A 23,576-nucleotide genomic window follows, 5' to 3' on the forward strand; every position below is an offset into this window, starting at 1 on the left:
GAGACTCAATTGAACCCAGGAGGCGAAGGTTACAGTGAGCAGAGATTGTGCCACTGCACCCCAGCCTGGGTGACACAGCGAGACTCAGTCTCAAAAAGAAAACCAAAGAAAAGAAAAGAAAAGAATACTTTATGTGGCTAGAGGTCTATGTAAGCTGATGAGAAAAAAGTGTGGGTGCAATACTGGTGAACTTTGGGGATCTGGGCTACCTCCTGGTGAGATACAAGCATGCTGTGTCCTCTGGCCCAGCTCATGCCTAATTCAGTAGGTACCACTTCTAACTTACAATTGCTTTCTCCTGGGCTTGCTTGATGTTATGATTTAGTGGGTCTGACAGTAGCCAACCCTGTACCCATAGCTGGTGGAATCAAGAACAGAGATTGCTTATTTTTTGTCAGCAAGACAAAATCAAGACTTCTGATTTTTTTTTTTTTAATGAGAGGGGAAGGAGATATTTTCTAAGAGACCAAGAGATTTTAGAGAGATCCATTGTATTCAGGAGCATAGGAGTTCATAAAAAGTGACAGTAAAGCAATGGAAATGAAGAATGAATAAAGAATTGAGGAAAGCAGCCACTCTACAGTTCAGGGTATTCAGGATGTGACTTCTTCCCTTTTAACATTGTGGGCAATTCAAATTAACCCCGTAAAACAAAGCTAATGAAAAGCTTTTAGGTTGCTAAGTAAGTTTTATTATTGCTGGTGTTCATGCAGTATCTATCTATCTATCTATCTATCTATCTATCTATCTATCTATCAATCAATCATCTAATCTATCTATATCTATTGTGTCAAGAAAGTTTACCAGCCTGGGTAACAGAGCAAGACTCCATAAAAAAAAAATTTATTTTTTTGAGAGGGGGTCTCGCTCTGTCACCCAGGCTGGAGTACAGTAGTGCGATCATGGCTTACTGCAGCCTCCACCTCCCAAGCTCAAGCAATTTTGAAAATTTTACTTCAATTTTTGCAGAGACAGGGTTTTGCTGTGTTGGTCTCAAACTCATCTAGGATCAAGTGATCCACCCACCTTGGCCTCCCAAAGTGCTGGAATTACAGGTATGAGCTATGCCACCTGGCCCATAAAATTTTTTAAAGAATTACCCAAGCATGATGATGTGCACCTGTAGTCCCAGCTATTCAAGAGGCTAAGGCAGGAGGATTGCTTGAGTCCAGGAGTTTGAGGCTGCAGTGAGCTATGATCACTACAGAATAAGATTCTGTCAATAAATAAATAAATAGTTTAGAAGCCAGGAGTTCAAAGAAAAGAGAGAAAGTTGTGATTTCTGGTGTTGTAAGAGACCATGATTTGCTAATCGTGACTTGCTGCAGGGTAAAGACAAGCTTCTTCTCACCTGAAGAGATGGTCTTGGGAAAGAAAAAATGACATCTCTAGTTCTGTTAGCTGATGCCTATCCTCATATCCATATGCTAGAAACAGAAAACTGGGCCTTTTTTTTCTTCTGATTTACCATATTATTAAAGACAAGAATCCTGGCTTGTATCTTTGGCATCTCAAACTATATCAGTTTGATTCATGGAGAAATTAGTAGAATGGTTCTCAGACTTCAGTGAACATATGAATCACCTAGGAGTATATTAAATTCCCGGAAACCACCTTCAGATGTTCTGATTCAGTGAATTTAATTTTGTCATTTTCAGCAGGAAAAGCACTTCAGTTCATTCTGCTAGAGATGCTTGGGAACAATACCTTGAAAAACATGAATTCAGTGGACCCATTTGAGGAGGTATCGGCCAAATGACGTTAATTCTTTGTGGAGTTCTTGGTCATTGTGATCACAGTGATAATAGCTCTTAATGAAATGTATTCTGTGGTATATTTTAGTATCAGCACGCTTTTCAGGCAGTGGGAAATTTTCTCATCCAATTGACATAAAGAGTAGATCCTATTGAATTTCCTTTTTCTCTGTTCACTCGATGAAAGACAGACATCAGCAGTGCAGAGAATTAATTGCAGACGTTTGTAATGATTCAGATAATACTTAGACGTCTTGATTTGAACTTTGGTTTCTCATTTAGGCCCGCTGTCAACTCTAAAGCCATTGTACCACTGCATAGCTTGGACTGCCGAGCAACTAACCATGAAGTATGAAGAGAATCTCAAAGCAGGTGTTCTTGAAAAATGAAATGTGAACAAAAACTTATCTATTCCATTTAGTCACTTCTTATTGGTAGAGAAGTTTCCATCTGAATATCTGAATGAAACATTCATTAATGGATCTTTTGAAGTATTATGTATTTATTGCCTTTACTTCTGGAGAGTTTCTAATTAAACAAAATTCCCTTCCTCCATTTCTCTCCTTCAAGGGCTGTTTTTTTTTGTTTGTTTGTTTTTGTTTTTGTTTTTTTAACCTACAGTGGGTGCTATGAAATTTAGCACTTGATAGTGTATTTCTTTGCTCTCTAGATATCAAATAAGAAAAAGCATTGAAAGTGATACAGAAGGAGAGAAGGGTGTGGTTCCTGGCTAGGACTCCACCCCGGGCCTGTGCCCACGGACCTAGGTGAGGACAGGCATTTTATTTTCCTGCCCAAATGTTGCATCTCCCAAGACCACCGTGGCCTGCCATGCCCCCATCCTGTGCCTATAAAAATCCTGAGACCCTAGCAGGCAGACACACTTTGAGAGGAGCACAACAGGGGAGGAGCACACGGGTGGCTGGATGCTGAGAGGAATGCACTGACAGGCACCAGCAGGTCTGCAGGCCATTGACCTGGCAGAAGAGGCAGAATTTGGCCGGGACAGTTGGAGGAGAACCCGGGCTGCTCAGTGTCCTGACTCCAGAGGAAAACCTTACCGCTCCATCCCCCTCTGGCTTCCCCCATCTGCTCAGAAATACTTCCACTCAGTAAAACCTTGTACTCATTCTCCAAGCTGAGGTGTGATTTGATTCTTCCGGTACACCAAGGCAAGAGCCTGGGATACAGAAAGACCTCTGTCTTTGTGACAAGGTAGAGGGTCTAATTGAGCTGGTTAACAAAAAGCCACCTATAGATGGCAAAACTAAAAGAGCACACAGTAGCACACACTCAGTGGGACTTCAGGAGCTGTAAACATCCACCCCTAGACACTGCCCTGGGGTTGGAACCCCACAAACTGGCGTCTATATGGCTCCCCTAGAGGTTTGAACAGCAGGGCACTGAAGAAGCGAGCCATTCCCCGTCACACGCCCTGTGAGGGGGACAAGGGAACCTTTCCCATTTCAAAAGCACTTCAAAAAGTTAAGCCAGTATGCTCCTATAAAATGACCATGATCACATAGGGATGGCCAAATGATTGTCCCATTGCTACAGTATGGATTACTGAGAAATAAGTGTCTGTCTTCTACTCTTGGTTCCCAGCCTATGCAAATAGAAGGAGCTTATTGACTTGGCAATATTTGATCACCATTTGTAAATTTATTTATTTTTTGGTCCTGTCTCATGAATCTTACAAAATCAATTCCTACTACTATCACCTATTGTTCAAACACATCTGATCATGGCTGTAAAATAAGTGGATGCTCTAAGATCAGAAACCTGTGAAACCTGGCCTCTCTTCCTTTTTTCTTTTTCCCCTTATAGAAATTGTATTTTACCCTGAGTACCCTTTTCTGATAAGCCTGAGTATGACTCCAAAATCATTCTTAACACATACATCAGGATTTTCTGCCAGTCAGCTAGGGTTTCCTACCAATCAATCAGGACTCAGAGTGACATCTTTACCATCCTTCTCTTAGATACCAATTTTAGGTTATAGGTTCATCTGGACTCCTGGGAAAGAAACTAGTTATGGCATCATAAAACCTGGGCATCTAGTCCTGACACTGACATAAACAAGCTGTATTTCCCCAGGCAAGTAAGTTAATATATTGGAACCTCCATTTTCTCATCCACCATGTAAGATACTTGAACCAGATGCTCTCTGAGGCACCTACTGCCAGTTGTGAGAATTTGTGATTTGGTAAATGGAAGCCAGACAATCACAACCTGGTTGGGCTCTTAGTAGTGATAAGAATCCAATAAAATATACTTCTTTTCCATTTGTCTACCAAGAAAAGATCATTTATGTCTAACATAACTGCTAGATGTTTGTCATGAGCTTGTGTTTGCAAATTCTTGATGATTCTTTAATTTTTATAGTCCTCTGTGAGGAGAGCAGTCACACTGCTTATAATGGAGGTAACTAAGCCTTGGATGCATAGAGTATTTGGGAACAGTCTATGGTATAACTCAATTTTACAATAACCATTTCTGGGTCCCTCTGGAATGGCACTTTGAGGTGATAAGTGTATCTATTCCTTAATTCTACTATGATAGCCATGCTCTAGCTTGCAAGCAAAAACTTGATGCCATATCCCACTTCGAGAGGCTTTGGACAGTGATGTTATATGTCTGAATCAGCAGGCTTCTACTATAGTAACAGGCTAATCAACCCAGGATGCTGTGGTTATCGAAACCCCAGAAAGTTAATTTTTCCGCTGTGTCTTGCTCTAGCCTTGAGCTCCAGGATGAGCTCCACAGTCCCATTAGGATCAGAGCCCAAAAGCCACCTGTGTCTCCTGGCGATTTTGTCATCAGCCCAAACAGATATGCTGGTTACTATGAGCAGTATGCAATAGGGGGTGGGAGCATATGCAATAGGGGGTGGGAAAACACTGTGTTAACTGTAAAGCAAAAGAATGGTGTTCTCTGTGAGAAGAGGAACATCCAGTAAACATGGCTGAAAATGACTTATGTCATGAAGACACATCCTGAGTAGTCAAATAGAAAGAAATGTAAGTATTCCAAGATGTTTTGTAACTTCTTGATGAAAGTGCAAGTGGAAACACAAACTGTTTTTTTAAATCTGTGATCAGTGTTCCCACCAACACTTAGGAAGATGGACTCATCTGAAGAAGCATCATCGAGTGCACATGTTTTCTTTCTGCTGCTGTTTACCTTCCCCTCCCATCATCATCTCCATCTCCTCGTCCTCCTGATGGACTCATCTGAAGAAGCATCTGAAGAAAACATGAGTGCACATGTTTTCTTTCTGCTGCTGTTTACCTTCCACTCCCATCTCCTCCTCCTCCTCCTCCCCTCTCTCTCTCTCTCTCACACACACATACACACACACACATACACATACTCCCCTCTATAACAACTTAAAGATTTTAAGTACAGGATGTTATCTCTGAGGACTTGAGCTTGGATCCAGTTGTTTTCTACAGTTTTCCAAAATGTTTCTTTTCCTGGTGTTTTTCCAATCTTAGAACAAAATCTATGACTCACTGTGAGGTCAACAAATACTCAACATGACAGAGCTCTTTTTCTCTCTGTGCAGATTTCACTTTTGTGCTTGCAACTTTGTTGTTTGTGGATAGAAATCCTATTTATTTTGTATTTTACTGGAGATTTATTTATCCATATATTAAGTAGGTGTCAACAGTATACAAATCTTATCAGAGGCCTCACAATATACCTGGAAATTGTGTGGCATCTGACAATTCACATAGTGTCCTCTGAAGTGTGACAAGAGTATTAAAGAGTATTAGTTCTGCAGAAATCTAACACTGTTAAAAAAAAAAAGAGGGAAATATGAGGACAGGCAGAAACATTTTTCCTGTAAAATAGTTTTTAAGGTCCCAATTTCTTTCTAGTCTATATATTTAAAATTTAAACTACCTGAACTTTCCAAAAATAAATTCACATAAGGTATAATTTCACGGATGAAGGAGTTAAGTGCCCAATAGAAGCTGCCCCTATGATTTCTTTTGTTAATGAACATGGCTTGTCATGATGACAGGTTATTATAATCATGAAAAATAGTAGATTTATAAGATATCTGTGAACATTTTCTTTGGTTTAAGGTGAAATCGAAGTCTTCTGTGAAGTTCACAAAATGAACATCAGGAAAAATCACTAGTACCTAGATGCCCTTCATCAATATTTATTCTTGAATAGAAGTTAAACATGTTAAAACGGAAAGCAATATATCTTCTATCTTATTCTTAAACCCAAAGGGGACACAGCTAGGAGAGGTGTTCAAATCACTATTCAAAATCAGAAAGGGTCTGAAGACCTGCTGTGCAAGACTAATCTTTTTATTGCTGGAAATTAAGGAGAGACTGGGGAAATCTGGGTTTGACACCTGGTAGTATGTGTTATTCAGTGCTCTGGGCAGCAGCTATGTACGAACCATTATAGAAGAATGCTAGTATTTCAATAATGAGTAAGGCCATGTTTACTGGGCACAATATGGGAGAGAAGTGGTCATAGCATCAATAACAACATTCTTCATTCGTCCCTCTTGGGAGTAAAGCAAAATGTAGAGATTGTGCAAGGCTGAAGCCCCTCATTCCCAGTCCTCAGCATTTTGTTTTCTCCTTGAAACTCCTGAGAGTGGAGGGCCTGGAAGATGTTCCTGGCTCGGCAGGTTTATGAGAGGGTGCCAATCTTGGAGCTGCTTTCTACGGGTTGTGCTGGTGCTCTGCCCGCTGCAGGTCCTGGGAACACTGAGTTATGGCAGCCAATTCTGATGATGATAAATGATCACAGCACTTGGCCTTCAAGAAGAGACCAGAGCAACCAAACAGAAATGCATGTGTCTGAGCAGTTAGACTAATTCAGTTACAACTGCTGCCACTTTTGGTTTGCAAAAGGAGCTAAGAAATGTTATAGGCAAGCTAGAACTTGAACGGAAATGTTGATCTGGTTTCCTCATTCATAGGAAGAGCATCATGCAACTGAAGGACATTTCTCCATTGTAACTAAACCAGATGGATAATAACATCTATTTTTCAGTTTACAGACACATGTTGTTTTCACAATGCAACAAGTTAGATATTATTTAACAGTTAACTAAGTAGAATGTGGATGCAGATAAGCCTGGTGGTCATTCAGTTATTCAGGGCTTCTATTCATTCTAAGATGATTTTTGCTATACACACTACTAGAATTTATTTTTCAGAGATCATACTCAACCTTTCTTCTCTTCAGATTTGATGGTTTGTGGTGTTACAAAATAAAAAATAGTGGTACCTTACCATTTGTAATTTTGAAAATTCATATGAAAGATTATTAAGTATAAATTACTTATAATTTGAGGGAAAGAGGGTTATCTTTGAACTGGAGAGAAGAGAATATCTTTCAAGCAAAAGCTAAGTACCATTTATGTAGGAAAGTAATTTATACAGAAAAGATATCAACAATCATGTTTGGAAGGCATGGTAGATATATCCAAAATAATTTGTTTATTCTCTATCATTTGAAGAAATATTAACTAAAGTCCTTGGCTATTCTTTGATTATACTGAATGAAATAGCAGCTCCATTTGACCAGGAGTTAAGTATTTCAGACAGCATTATCTAAGTTTTTAAAGCATGAGCTGAATAGTAGTGAATGAAGATGAATTAACTAAAAGTTTCTCTCCTAGGCAGGGTAGAACTTGCTTGTTAAGCAGAAAAATTGTAGCAAATAGTAGCAAATTGAAGAACACAGCTCTAGGGATTAAGGCAGTCAACAAAGAGATGGGTCTCTGTTCTCACTGACTTTTCTCTTAGGTTGTCACTTGCAGCTAGCTCTGTGCTGAACTGGACCAGACGATGCCTGTAGGGATGGAAACAAGTCATCCTGCTTAGAAAACCATTCTCAGAGGTGGCTACATCTCTGCTCTCACAGTGGTTTTTAGTCCACCATCCTTGACCACACTAGGTCTTGTTGCCGCACGGCTTGTTTGCTGAACAAAGTATTTCATATACAACAATGTGTGGTGCTCTCTGGCCCCATCACAAAGTTGCCTTATATGCCTAGATGTCAACTGGAATCAGAAAGTCAGAAAAGACATCTTGAACAGGCTCTGTCTAGCACAGGAGTTCTCAGGAGGCATGAAAGGGCACACTCATGCTTATTTTTCTGCCACAGAGTTCTGGCTGATATACTCATCCATCATTTTCTTTTTCTGTGCACAGAATGAGGAGATACCTTTTTATTTGGTAAAGTCTATAATATTGAAAAGTTGTCACAGAGCACGGGCCTATCTGACAGTGAATCAATGGTGATTATGAAAGCACCTTAGCCATCTTATCTGACTATATGGTTAGGAATAAGAACATTTGATTCCTTGACCAGAAATTACCACCAACTCCAAAAATAGACATAAAGGATACACAGTTCTCCTAACAAGCAAAACATAGGTCTCTTGATTCTTCTTCTGATTTTTCATTCAGCTTCACAGTGATTTTAATTACTTCAGAGCACTGATCAATTACTTCAGAGCACTGACCAAGTGATTTTAATTCCTTTAGAGCACTGACCAAGACAGCCAAACACTTAGAAGAAAACATAACTAAATGACAGGCTGTGAAAATAATAAGACATTTTTGAGAGATGTAGCAAAAACTAAAATGTAATAAAAGTGTCTGAAGAAGCAGAGCCTAGTAAGTAAATGCAAAATGAGTGAAGCAAAAGCAAAAAGAGATTTTGGGTCATCGTTTCTGACTTAAGAATGATGGATAACCAGTCACCCGCCAGTACTAGGCTGGTTGTTCACCCCCCAAATCCGCCGCCCACCCCAACACCAATACCCACATCCTAAAACCTGGAGCCTGTGAATATTACTTTATTGGCCAAAAAGGACTTTGAAGATGTGGCAAAGGATCCTGAAATAGGAAGATTATCCTGCATTATCCTGGTAAGCCCTAAATGCAGTCACATGTGTCTTTAAAAAGGGATGCAAATGCCAGAGAAGAGGAGAAAGTGATATGACTATGGAGGAGGAGATGGGAATGATACGACCACAAGTCAACGAATGCCAGCAGCCACCAGAATCTGTTAGACACAAGGGACAGATTCTGTCTGAGAGCCTCCAGAGGGTGCTGCCAACACCTTGATTTCAGCTGCCAAATACTGATTTTGAGTTTCTGGCCTCCAGAACTGTGGGAGAAAAAATTTCTATTGTTTTAAGACACCAAGTTTTGATAATTTGGTATAGCAATCTCAGGAAACTAATGGTTTCCTTATACAAACCATTCTTTTTCCTTTATAGAAACCAAACCATTTCCTTTCATTCTGTTATCTGTTACACCATCAATGAATCAGCCAAAATAGGCAATAGGCACTACAGATAACACAGTCGGCAGGCGTTTTTTTTTTTTTTCCTGGTTTATGTAATCTTCATAAAAGACCTGCCAGACACCACTCAAGAAATTTCCAAATGGCTTTCAATCTTTTGGTCTCTGTTCCTTCTGTTTTTTCTTTTTTTTTTTTTTTTTTTTTTTTTTCAGAGTATTAACTTCATTTAGCAGTTACAGCTGTTGACCTGAAAGTCCTTATCAGCAGCATAGCAGATGAGTGAGAACAAGAGTTATGGGTCCTGAATCCATAGGGAGGGCAAATTAAACACAGCCAGAAAAATGCCTCCACTGTGAGTAAAGACAACATATCTTCTTTCAGATGTTGTACTAAGGGTCAGGAGAGCTGAAATCTCATGTTGATTTCTAATGATTACCTTTGTCTTCTGGAGCAAATGACTTAGTTTCGCTAGGTCTTAGGGTCCTCATCTGTAAAATGAATCAATAAGATACACTGTGAAATTCCTTGAACCCTTAATATTCTATGAATTTATCCAGCCCTGAGTTGAAATTAAAATTTATAACAAGCTCAGCTTTATGGACAGTTTGTGGTCACCTCTGTGGGTATCAGACATCTCATTATCCTAATCACAAATACCAGAAATTTCACCCATAGAAGAGACACAGAGAGAAAGATATATATATATATATATATATATATATATATATTCTTCTGTTCATTTAAAAACTTCTGGGTAAAATGACGTAACACATTAGAGTAAATTAACTTATCAATCTTTACTATAGATGTGTTCATTCTGTTATTGTTGTAGACACATTACACTAGAACTATTAGCTTATATATCTGTCTATCCCACTAAACAACAATCTTTGTGAGAGAAGGGACTAGATCTTATATACCACTGAATCCTCATGACCAAGTACTTAAATGCTGGTACAAAGCAAGTGCTTAGTAAATATTTGTTGTATAGATGCATGGCCAGCTGGGTGACTTCTCTCCCATGATAGGATACCAGAAGAGAAGTGGGCAGTAGAATGGCTGAGAAGGTCCCAGGAAGGGGAGAACAAAAACCAAAATCCAAAAACATCATCTGCATCTCTTAGCTGTGATGGACAGTACAGTTCCCAAATCACCTATCCCAGACTTTTCTCGTAGCTTAAAACCTTTATCATGTTTCCTTGGAGAGAAAATTGGGTGCTCTTAATCAGAGGTTTGGTTTCTTTTTAAAACATTCTTTATCTCTCTGAAGCACCATTAGACTGTTAATTGAAATAAAAGAGACTTAATTTGTAACTGGGACTTGATGAAGTGGTAATTAGAAACATATGCTATATTGCATTTGAATGCTTTCCTTATTATTAGCATGTCTATTGATTCTTTTTAAACCACTCCATTCAGTAGATGAATTTCAGGTATTTTTCCATTGAAAATGACAGTGAAGAAAATTGCCAAGCAATGAGACATTAAGCAAAGAAATGAGTATTTGGCTGGGCTATTTTTCATGATCTTTGCTATTTTTAAAATAATTAATCCAGCTTGCAAGGAAAAAACTATGGTGAGTTGTGCACCACTCTACCTGCAAAATTAGTCTAAAAACACGATGTTATCAAGAGTGGGACTGAAATTGATTTGTAACAGATTACTCTTTAACACTCATGGCTTAAAAAAAATCAGAGAGTTCTTAATCTATAGCATCTTTAGGAAAGGGTGCTGATACTAAATTAAAAATATTCCACTCAGGTGACTCAGTGTTTAAAATCTCTTCTGTTACTAGGAACCAAGAGATTTACAATGTTTTGTTTCTTTTTAGGCTGACTTGGGTACTACTATTGAGAGATATGGGACCTTTTTCCACATCCTTCTCAGACAAGCCATTCAAATCACTACAGTTATACTGTAAGGTACTTTCTATTACACTCTGGTACATTGTTATCTATAAAATATATACTCAAATAAATGAGTTACAAATACTCATCTTCATTACATAATTAAACTGGACATACTTTAGCTAATAAATAAGATTTCTCTTTGAAAACTAACTTTCTATCTCTGTTAAATCTAATCCCTGAGAAAGTTGGACGCTTAGCAACTGGTCTGTGGGTGCAAATAAGATCGAATCTAAACTACTCCTTCCTCCTCAGTCCCCGGCCCCCTTTTCCTTCGTTCACTGCCCAGAACTTCTGTTATACCTCTAGTCTCCATGTGTCTCTTCCTGAATCAACTTCATAGTTCTCTGCCCTTCACCCTTCAATTGCTTTCTCTCTCCTTGCCTGTTTCTTAGGAAATGACATCACTCTCTGGCTTCACCAACCACAAACTAGAGTGTGTCTGACTAGTAGCAGACACTAGAGTAGTCTGCTACTAGTTAAGATCTGGCTCATTATGAAATGATTATTCCACAAGATCTATATCAATAGTGAAAATAATGCACTTTTAAAACCCTTATCATTGGGCTGAGTTTTTGAACATCAGCCAGCGTTAGCAGAATGTGAACACAGCTGCATGCAGAGTTAGATGAAGAGTGGCATGCAGTTCCTGAGTTCTCTTTATCCAAGTCACCATTTTTGGATGAGGTCTCAAAAGAATTGGGAGATCCTGGACAAAGTTCCCTAGGGAACTGAGATTCTCTGAGGAGAGTTCTCATAATCAGAATCATAGGGGAATTTATGACATTATCATTCACATTTACTCCTTCACTAAACCCCTCCTCATCATCCCCACTGACTTCAAAACAAAACAACCACTAGGCATGATCTCCCCAAACAGTGTAACAATGTTGTCTTTCAAGACTTAGTTTCTGTCACAGGATGGAAAGTGTCATTGTGGTGCTGACAAGGACACACTTTCCCTGGAAGACACTCAGAAGAAATGGAAGAATACAGTGGCTTGGCTCTGGGAATTCAGAATTCAGAAGGATTCCTTTTCCTCCAGAGTAAACCAAGAGCAAATCAAATTGCTTGGTCTCCCTTCAGCTCTCTCATTTTCTTTTCGCATATTTGAAGTGCTTACCTGGCCCTGCTTCTGAATTCCACCGCTGTCCCAGATTCACTGGATTACTTCCTGTTTGGTTGATCAATGTTATCTTCCTTTATACAAATCAATAGTCTGAAAGTCATAAGCATAGTTTAAAAAATAAAAGAGCAGACATAACTAAATGAGACAGTGAGACTTGTGCAAATTTAATATCCAGGTCAAACTGAATTCACCCAACAAAAGGAACAATAATTTATTTTGTTGTACCCAGTTACCTCCAAACAGATTTTGATTATGTTGATTGCTGAGGATGCATGACAAAGAAAAACAGCTGGAACTGGCAGTCATAAATCTTAGGTTCTTGTTCTGGGTTTGCTGCTAACAGGCTTTGTGACCATAGGCAAATCACTTAACTTCTCCGTGCCTTTTCTATGTGTTACCCCATCTGTAAAACATAAATAATAGTGCTTGCCCTAACCTGACTTCTATGACCACTTTAATACAGCTCATGTTACTAAAATAATTAATCCAGCTTGTGAGGAAAAAAATATGTTGAGTTATGCCCCACCCTACCTGCAAAATTAGTCTAAAAACACCAAATATATAAACTAAATAAAAAATAACATGTACCATAGTGAGTTATCCTAATCCAACTCTCTTTCTTGTTCCTTTATATCAGGATGAAGTCACAAAGTGACTTTAGGTAAGTAACCTGACGTTACCTAAGATTTAGGTAACTAACCTGACACTACCTAAGATTTAGGTAACTAACCTGACACTGTGAAAGTCTTTCTAAAAGGCTGTCTTATTTAGGAAGAAGCTGAAATTAAAAAGACAAACAAATGGCTCTTTCTCTCAGGCATCACTTTCCTTGGGAGTAAAATTAACCCAGCATCCTAACCACTGACTGATGTGGCTATGGTATTACGTGTTAGTGAGAGGAGTGGGAGGGACACACAGGAAATGAAGAGGATGACTATGATTTGAGCTGTTTGCAGAGTCAGTCTCTCCTTTAGGGTCAATGGTGGGGGCAGCATGTAATAAATCTTCTGAGATGGGTATCTGAGACCTTGTTACTGGAAAGGACTGTTTGACTAGCCACCATTCTTTCACCTCTCCCCCACACCCCCCCGAGATGGAGTCTTGCTCTGTTACCCAGGCTGGAGTGCAGTGGCGCAGTCCCAGCACACTGCAACCTCCATCTCCCAGGTTCAAGCAATTCTCCTGCCTCAGCCTCCCGAGTTGCTGGGATTACAGGCACCCACCATCGTGCCCGGCTAATTTTTGTATTTTTAGTAGGGACAGGGTTTCACTATGCCGGCCAGGCTGCTCTCAAACTCCTAACCTCGTGATCCACCCATTTCGGCTTCCCAAAGTGCTATGATTACAGGCGTGAGCCACCGCGCCTGGCCCATTCTTTTATATGTTACACATCTACTTTCACTGAAGAGTTTGGAAACTATTTATGTCCTCTCCCTTGTGTGTGTGTCAGACTTAGCAAAGGAAGTGCCTGGATGTTCTTAATTTCTAAAAGGTTTTAGAAAGGAAAAGGCAGAAAGCTTAGTCAATAAAGGCTCACAAAAGACAGGCTTGGGATCCCACTGCATGTCTTTCCCCACTAAAAATATAAATGGGCGTATCTGATCCGTAGGTGCTCTAATTTCTAAATACCCAACCTACAGTCTGCTACTTAGTCAAAGATAAGTATGATTTGCTAAATTATATACTTAAAACCAGCCAAAGTGGCAACGTTTTCCCTGTCAGATTAAGAAAGTTTAATTAACTTGTCTGTTATGTAGATAGCAAGGATTGGGGTCAGAATTTGAATGCAGCTCTCTCTGACAGTCAAACTGGCAAAGCTAGTAAGTCTTTCACTTCTCCACCCTGAGGTGATAGCTGTGAATCACATCCCTAGTACTTATTTTAGTCTGAAAGGGTTTGAAGTGATTTAGAAGTGGAAGAAGGAGTACCTCATTTCCGATTGCATATGTGAACTTTCTTCTCACGCACGGATTGTGAAACCCTTACTGCTGTTGTCATTACTCACACTCATTTGCAACATATGGGTTCACTGGGCTTTCACTGATGGAGCTCTGGCTGCATTTGTTAACTGGTAGGTGGAAATTCGTCATGGGGACCCTTGGAAAGTGAGCAAGGAAAATATCATGCAGGAAAATGTTGTCACCTGAAAAAGTTACGCAATTTACAGAGTATGAATGTGCTTTCTTAAGAACTCCCGGGTCTTAAAGAAGTTTTTAATACTTTTACTCAACAAACACTTATATAGCCCTTACTATGGGCTGACAGTGTCAGTGCTTAACAATTATTAACTCATCCAATTTTCATGAAAACTTGATGGGGCAAATACTATTATCATCTCTGTTTTGTAGATGAGAGAGCTGAGGCATACAGAGATTTAGTGATTTTTGCCCAAAGTCACAAATACAATTTATGGCAAATCTAGGATTCAAATCCAGGTATTTCTGCTCTAAACTCCATGCTCTTGAGCATTCTGCTATACTGCTTCCAGAAGACAGTTGGTGTAGATGTGCTGTAAACAAAAATTCAGTAAAGTGAATACTAAGTAGTATGAACCTGAATATTTTCTCCTTTGGTTTTTAGGTTTTTATTAGCTTCCCATGTAAAAATATCTTTAAAGCATTAAAGTTAGGAGTTTGACATCTAACATACACTTATTTAAAAAGAAATGGAAATAATTTTCAATTAGTGAGGATGCCTTAGAGGACTCGGGCCCTCCATGTGTACTTGCTGGGACCAACTCTACTTCACTGTGCACTGGAGGATGGAGGCAGCCCATTGCTTGCTCATGTGTATCCAGGAGTAGCATGTGCTTGGGATATGGTGGGCCTTCAAGGTTGAATGAATGAATGCCAAACCTTATCCTGCCTTCTAGTGATGGGGGCTTGACTCAAGTGCTGAGAGAAGACATTTTCTCCTTCCCGCCTTCAGTGGACCTTGAGATACATTCCTTAGTCTCCCTGAAGAGATTCTATTCTCTGTTCCCTTGGGACTTTTCTATTTCAGCCCTACTTCTTTATGCCTTTTCCTTCTCGTTAAATCTTCTGTTTTCGCCACTCTTTTATTGTTTAATATATATCTTGGTTAACTAATATTTATTGAGCAATTATTACATGCAAACTCTCTATTGATGGTTTCATTTTAACCATCATCATAAAATTGTGGCAAACTCTTAAGTCAATGCAACTTCTGTCATGTGCAAACAACTGCATGACCTTCATGTGTCCCATGAACCTCCTAATAGGAGGCTGCATCAGTTTCCTGTGACTGCTGTAACAAATTATATCCAACTTGGCATAACAAACACAGACTTATTTTCTTACATTTCCAGAGGCCAGAAGTCTGAAATCAGTTGCACTAGGCTAAAATTAAGGTACAGGCAGGTCTGGAGACTCTGAGGGGTGAATCCTTTCCTTGGCTTTTCTAGCTTCTGGGGCCACCCACAATCCTTGACTTATGACCCTATCCTTACATTACCCCAACCTCTTGCTTTTATAGTCACATCCCCTCCTTCCTCTTCTGTGGTGAAATCTTCTTCTGCCTCCATCTTTTAAGGAAACTTGTGATTACTTTTAGGGCCCACCTGGCTAATTCAGGCTAACATCCCGGTCTCAAGATCCTTAACTTAAGCACACCTTCAAAGTCTCTTTTGCCATATAAGGCAATTGTAATGGTTAGTTTTTGTGTCAACTTGACTGGGCCATGGATTGCCAAGATATCTGGCTAAACATTATCCTGGGTATGTCTGTGAGGGTTTTTCAAGATGAGAATAACATATGAATTGGTAGACCAAGTAAAGCAGACTGCCCTCTCCGGTGTGAGTGGGTCTCAACCAATCCCTTGAGAGCCTGAATAGAATAAAAGGTGCAGTAAGGGAGAATTCACTCTCTTTGCCTGACTGTCTTCAAGCTGGGACATTGGTCTTTTCCTACCTTCAGACTCAGATTGGAACTTACACCATTGACTCTCCTCTCTCAGGCCTTTGCATTTGGACTGGAACAATACCTTCAGCATTCCTAGCTTTCTAGCTTGCCAAATATAGAGTGGAGGGCTCCATGGCTCCATAACCGTGTAAACCAATTCCTTCTAAAAAATCTCTTTCTATATGTGGTGTATGTGTGGCGGGGGGTGGAGGGGTGGTGGGGGGCAGCGGATTGTATCTCCTCTTTGTTCTTGTTTTCTGGGGAACCCAGACTAACATAACATCCACAGGTTCCAGGATATGAACATTTTTGGGGGCCATTCTTCAGCATACCTAGATGCTCAAAGACATTTATTTATACAGTATTTCTAAGAATCAGATAATCATTTTTATGTTCATCTGACAAACCAAAAACACAAAATATCAAATATGTTTCTTCTTTTTAGTAAAACAGTCTGAATGCAATTAAGCACAGTCATAATTGAATTTTATAAGGAGCCATTCTCTCTCTTCAGCACCATCCCAAAACACTTTTAAAAATTATTGTGTGACTACTATTTTCTTTTTCAACCAAACTTTTGGAATCACTCAAATTCTTATAAAATTTAAAAATCCCTTACTGCAACAAATGGTCTCTTGACTTTTTGCTCATTTCTTAGAGAGTATGGTAGCTTTAGAACATGTCCATAAATTAACATTTCCCCCCAAGAAAGAGGCAAACTTTTCTTCCTGTCCCTCCCCTTGCACCTGGGTGGACATTTGTGATGATTTCAACAAACAGAATATGGTACATGTGATGCCAAATGATTTCAAAACGTAGGTTACAAAAGGCCATGAAGATTTTGTCATTTCCTCTTGGGTAATTCACTTTCAAGACCTCAGCTGCCATTTTAAAAGGGTGACTAACTCGAAGCTGCTATGCATGAGTGATCACGTGGAGAGATCCTATTGAAACAGAAAGAAATACCTGAGGAGCTGCAGAATTCCAACCTCTAGCTGTCATGTCTCCCCAGTGTTCATGTCTTCCAGATGAGGCCTCAGACATTCCAGCAACTCCAGCTGGAGTTTGCAAACTGCAGCCTGCAGGCCAAATCCGGTTCACTGCCTATTTTTGTAAATAAAGTTTTATTGAAACACAGCCATGCTCTTTTCTTGTATGCATGGTCTATGGCAGTGTGCATAATTGACTATTTGAATAATTTGACAGTGACCATTGGCCCTGCAAAGCCTAAGAATACTTGCTATCTGGGCCTGTACAAGTTTTCCAACACCTGCTGTAGAGTGTAGACACATTCTCCTCACTGTGCCCATCTAAATTTCTGAAAATCTAATAGCATAATAAATGCTTGTTTTATACATTAGTTTTAGAGTAATTTGTTATGCAGCATTGGCTAGCTGATACAGAGTTAGGGTGATATTACTAGGACATTTCTAGGAGTCTTTTTGTTTATGAAGTATATTCAAGCTCACTGAATATTACTGATTTTGAAGAAAATCTCTGTTAGCTATCACCTTATTTCTCTGCTTCCTTTACTGAAAACTCCTGTGAAGGGCGTATTTGCTATTTTTATCAGTTTATTTAAACCAGGCTTTTGGCCGTTATTATTACCATTTCACTACAATAGCTATCATCAGTGTCATCAAGGGCACTTGCCAAAGCCAATGTGTTCAGCTTGCTGAAACTCTGTGGAGTTTTCTTTTTTTTTTTTTTTTCTTTAAATCTTTGTTGATGATTATTTCTTTCTGGTCTTCTTAGTTGACCACTCTTTCCTTTCTTCTGTAAGTCGCCAAGATCCCACACCTGAGTTTTTATGTAACATGATTCAGCATGTTTTGCCCATTTGTCTGTGACCCTTCTTCTTCTGTTAAGCTTCTAGTTGTTAAATTACTTCAGGGAGATTGCTTCTGAGTCCTCAACTTTTCTTCATCTACTTTTTTCTCCTCTTTTCCTCGGAGAGTTGATCTAGCTCTGTGGCCATAAATGGCACTCCTGTATTGGGTGCGTATATATATTTAGGATAGTTAGCTCTTCTTGTTGCATTGATCCCTTTACCATTATGTAATGCCCTTATTTGTCTTTTCTTGATCTTTGTTGGCTTAAAGTCTTTTTTATCAGAGACTAAGATTGGAACCCCTGCTTTTCTTTGCTTTCCATTTGTTTGGTAAATCTTCCTCCATCCCTTTATTTTGAGCCTATGTGTGTCTTTGCATGTGAGATGGGTCTCCTGAATACAGCACACCGATGGGTCTTGAGTCTATCAAATTTGCCAGTCTGTGTCTTTTTTGGGGCATTTAGCCTGTTTACATTTAAGGGTAATATTGTTATTTGTGAATTTGATCCTGTCATGATGCTAGCTGGTTATTTTGCTCATTAGTTGATGCAGTTTCTTCATAGTATCAATGGTCTTTACAATACATATAAATACATACATATAAGTAAAAACTCAGCAAAACTGAGAAAGGTGCAAAGATGTCTTATATGTCCCCTGCCCCCTATATGCATAGCCTCCCCCATTATCAACATCCCCCAAGAATAGATGTTTTATTATATGAAAAATTATTTCAAAAATCCCAATATTTTAAACTGCAGATTTGATAAAGAAGATGATGAATAAGCAAGTGGCCTGAAGCTCTAAAGACCTGATAAAGACAATTTATATAAAACCCATAAATAATACAACTACTTCTAATTGACAGAACTAGGGTCAATTAAGTTTAATGTCAAAGCATATTAAGGAGAGACATAATTGGCGAATATTAAAAATTTGAAAGAAGAAACATCTGTGATTCAGTGTTCATTTAATATAAAATTTATGGCATATGTTTTAGAATAGAGTAATTTTCCATATCCTGAGGGGGTTATATATTTTTAACTTTTTCTTTTGCTTGTAGAGATAATTTTATATTTAACTTAAATTCCTGTTCTATCTCTCCAAATTGAAGATCAATTAAAATATTAAGGATTAAAATGTTAAATTGATTATATGAGAAAAAACTATTAGGTAAAATATTATTGGAAAGAATATTAAAATGTTTGGGACTGTATTAAATATTTACTAGCTATAGCCTTTAATAAATTAACAGTATTGCCAAAGTTTTTATTGCTGCTGCAGCTATTAAAAGTAGACACCAAAATAGCCATTGCATTGAGTATGAATAATTAACCTTTTGAATGAATATTATTCCATTTAATGAGTTTTATCTTGCCATCTTGAATATTTGCATTAAATATTAACTTTTAGCTAACTCAATGTGCATAGCATGGTGGCCTATGAATTTGGATAATATGAGGACTAGGGTTGCATTTTAAAGATGTTCTTTGCTCTTATTATAAGACAATGGCATCTTTTTTCCCAAGTGAAATGAACTAGTTCAAATACATGTGTATGCTATTTGTACCAGTAGGTTACACTTTTTTTTTTTTTTTAGCATACATTCTCTCTGTGTGTGGTAACAGCAGGCTTTTTCTCTCTGAGCTTTTGAGAAGTCATTTTCCCCTCCTGCTCTCTTCCCCCCACTACCAGACATTATATGCAGTGGCTTACGTGGAGCTTTGAATCAAAGTTCACCTCCTTAACAAAAGGTGAGGACTTGACCTACTCTAGACCAGATGGCTAGACTCTTCCTTCTTTAGCAGAATGATTCACAGATGGAAAAGCAATTGGAGCTCTGGGAATAGTCCAACTGCTGGCCATGATGCCTGAGCAATTCCACTTCTTGTTCCCTCTTGTTCTGGTCATCTACCTTTTTTAGTTTGGTGACTTCCCCATACCCTTGCCATTCAATGTCATTTTTGTTTTTTGCCCCTCCAAACACATACACACACCTGGTTTTATGTTAAGTTAACAAGAATCACTTCCTTTTGTTTTCAGTACCCCATCTGAACAAATTCATTTGGGTTCACGTGAATATGAAACTAAGATCTGAGGGTATGTATAACATTATGAACTGCGTTTAAAAGATAAAAGCAGATAAAAATTGTTACAAATAATTTCACTATAATATAGTGAATATATATGGTGTTTGTATATGTGTGTATGTGTGTGTGTATACATACATAATCTCCATGTTTGCCTCATCTAAGTTGCAAATACTTTTATATCATGAATGTTTTGTGTTAGTAACAAGATTTGTTATCCAAATTGGATTTTGTGTATTGATGTTAACCTAGCATTCCAGCATGACCTACTTGGCTGGAGAAAAGTCCTTTCCAGTCCACTGATATTTATTTGAACTGTGTGAATTCTGTTAGCTAATGCTGGTTCAAACAAACACCATTGAAATAAGAGTAAACACTAAGCAAACACACCTACTTTATTGTAAAAAGTGAAAATCCTGTTTCAATAACAGCACTTTCTCCTAATATTGAGTGTATGTAAATTTTCTCTAACTTTCCATGGACCCTTTTATTTTCCACTATACAAATTAAGAGGTTGCAGAGAGTGCTAAAACTTTTAGAAAAAAGATAATCTTTAAGAAACAGTAATACTTCTTTTATAATGCTTATTATTACTCATGTCTTCTAAATCAGCCCTTGCAACAACTTAAAGGAAGGCATTATCTCTGTTATCCAGGTGAAGAAACTGAGACTCATAAAGGAAAAATTAAATTGTCTGAGGTTACCCTTAATTTATGAAGCGACAGGGCTGAAATTTGAACAGAGGTATCCCTGTCAGCAAAGCCCATGCTTTTAACCACTGTACTATTTAATTTCTGTAACAGATTTTACACTCTGTTTATCAGCCCATGAAAGAATATCTACAAGGCGCAAGAAAGAAATTGGATACAATTTGTCACACAGAATAGCTTTCTAAAATCAACTCAGATAAGACACTTGGGTAGGTTGTATTTGAAGAAAATAAAATGGTTGGAATATGTATCTCAGAGATTCCAATCTCTGCTTTCTTAACCTGATCAGTAATGCAGAACTCTCAAGTTCACTGTATGATACTTATGGCTGCTAGAGAGACAAGTTCAGTGTTCTCTTTAACAGTAAAAATAGAAAAACACAAATAAAAAACATTTAGCATTAAAAAGTGAAACAGAAGTGCCAAGTTGTTATCTAGTGATGTCACAGCTTCTATTGTGAATCTTGGGTGTTAAAAAGAGAACTTTATTGAAACCCGCTTGCACAATTGTGCTTAGAGGAGAATGTAGAGGGTGGGTGTAGGGGAAAAAAGTTCTGAAACAAGAATGTAAATTCATGCCACATAGGTAAGAAATTTTCACTAAAAATTAGATTGAATGAAAATTCATACCAAGTCTCTGTAAAATTGTCTTCTACAGCTGTTGTTATCAAAGTGGAATTCCTGTATGTATCAGCATCACCTGGAAACTAATTAGAAATGCAAATTTTCTGGCAATGCTAGACTCACTAGACCAGAAACGCTGGGAGTAAACCCCAGCAATCTGTGCTTTAACAAAGCCTCCAGGTGACTCTGATGCATGCTCAAGTGTGAGAAGCACTGTGCTAGAGATACAAACTGAGTTCCATTTCTTAGATTTATGGTTGAAGCACATAACTCCCTGCCATTAGACAAGACCCAGTGGGGCTTCTCAGGAAGGTAGAGGGAATCCCAAATAGTGCAGCTTTTGATTTATCTTAAATGTCCGATTTCAACAAGTAATTTCAATGACTGTCTGGTTAACACATGTTGCAAATATAAGTCTTACTCTAGACTTCGGTGTGCAAAGAATATTATTATATATCTTTTGTTCATTCCACATCCCATCAAGTTGGCAAGGAATCCAATCATTGGCTATCATGGAGCCTCCCCTCCCCATTGTTTTAAGTGAGTCCTTGATTGTAGGGGAAAGTTAAGTCTACAAAGCTTGGGGGGTATCAGAAAGTCATCTTAGGTTTTCAGTTCACACTGGTTACCACTGAGAAATCCACTGTGTAAGCCAACAGGGCTCATTTAGGTCTGGCAATTTTACTATTTTATGGCAGACTTGGGATGCAATACCATTGCTGAGATTAGGGTCCTTTGTTCCTACAGTCTGGCTCCTCTAGAAATACCAGGCAGGCATGCTTGTTGGGGTCTTGCCAATACCCTTAGGAGATTTCAGGAGGCTGAGAACAGGTTCCAGTATTTTTGGGACCACAGTTTCCATCCTCTTCTCACTCTGAAGGAATTTCTTTCTCTGTGTAGGTGCCCAGAGAAACAGTCTCCCCTAATAGGAACTACATCTGTGGGCCCAAACTTTCAAAGAAAACTGGAATAGGGTTGTCTTTAGATGCAGCCCCTGCTTTGTACTTTCCAAAAGCCTCAACACTTATTGGTTCAATGAAAGAAAAAATAAATGATTATGGTCACCCAAACCAGTTGGCTCTATATGCTACTCGCTTACACAGTAGCCTGACCAGAGTTCATACCTTTATAACCTCTCTCCGTGCTGGCCACTGAGTCGTAGGATTACACTATCCTATCTAGGGTGTTTACAATGTTATCATTGGTAGGTAGTCTTAATAATAAAACCAATCATGATAATTCATTTTTATTTACTGAGCAACTGTTGTGTGGCAGACAGTGTGCTGGAAACTTTCTATAGGTCCTCTTGTTTTCTTTTCCAAAATAACCCTATGAGGTACTTCTAGCTTCAACACTTGAAGTAGCTTTCCCAGGATCACTCAACTCTTAAGTGGAGGGAAAGAGATCAGGATTCAGCTCCAGCTCTGTTTCCTCTCCCAAGCACCTGAAAGAGCTTTGGCTCTTTTCCTACGCCACACTGCTTCTTTCTGTACCTCTCTGGGAGCAACCAACCAATGGAACTCATATTTGGATCAGTTACCCAAAGCTCCTCAAAACCAACCAAAGCACCCACTATGTGTCCCTTGGAAGTAGTCAAAATGACTGACTAGTACTGTTTTCAGAAAAAAATTTCTTCTTGGTTGTGGTGCTTTCTGGTCCTGCCCAGTGTAATGAGAGTCATATACTGTGGAGATAATAGGTTCTATCTCCTGGAACTAACTTTAGAAGCTCCGCACTCTTCCTTTGAAGTATGAAGAGTGAGCCCAGTCTGCATTTGGACAATGCATTTTTTTTTTTTTTGAGATAGAGTCTCGCTGTGTTGTCCAGGCTGGAAGGCAATGGCAAGATCTTGGCTCACTGCAACCTCACCCTCCCGGGTTCAAGCAATTCTCATGCCTCAGCCTCCGGAGTAGCTGGGATTACAGGCATGTGCCACCGTGCTTGGCTAATTTTTGTATTTGTAGTAGAGATGGGGTTTCATCATGTTGCCCAGGCTAGTCTTGAACTCCTGGCCTCAAATGATCCACCTGCCTTGGCCTCCCAAAATGCTGGGATTACAGGCGTAAGCCACTGTGCCCAGACAATGTATCTTAATGAATTAGCTGGCCCAAGGGCCCACACCAAAGGGGCTGTGAATTTTGAAATGATTATTGGAAAGGGCTTAAAAAGGAAAAATAAGGCTAATTTAATAAATTCATAATAGGAGTGTTCAGCATTTATAAATATTAAGGTCTGTGTTAAGCACTCCAAGCATTATCATAGTTAGTGCTGTCAAAATCTCTCTGAAGTGGTTCTCTGTCCCCCAGTTTCATCATCTGT

At 38.9% G+C, this 23,576-nt stretch overlaps 1 long non-coding RNA gene across 2 annotated transcripts; it reads right to left on the reverse strand.

Annotated features, from left to right (window-relative positions):
* Positions 1-5,975: 5,975 nt before the first annotated feature.
* Positions 5,976-12,923, reverse strand: LOC112134343 (uncharacterized). Of its 2 annotated transcripts, XR_008527096.2 has the most exons (5): positions 12,675-12,894; positions 12,320-12,489; positions 12,081-12,176; positions 9,487-9,538; positions 5,976-7,586 (listed from the first exon to the last, which is right to left on the reverse strand). It is a non-coding gene; the product is annotated as an uncharacterized LOC112134343 (long non-coding RNA). The 2 variants fall into 2 exon arrangements; XR_002915785.3 differs by lacking the exon at positions 5,976-7,586 and having other exon boundaries at positions 9,222-9,538; positions 12,675-12,923.
* Positions 12,924-23,576: the final 10,653 nt, after the last annotated feature.

Source organism: Pongo abelii, chromosome 6, assembly GCF_028885655.2.
Source record: "Pongo abelii isolate AG06213 chromosome 6, NHGRI_mPonAbe1-v2.0_pri, whole genome shotgun sequence".
Lineage (NCBI taxonomy): Eukaryota > Metazoa > Chordata > Mammalia > Primates > Hominidae > Pongo > Pongo abelii.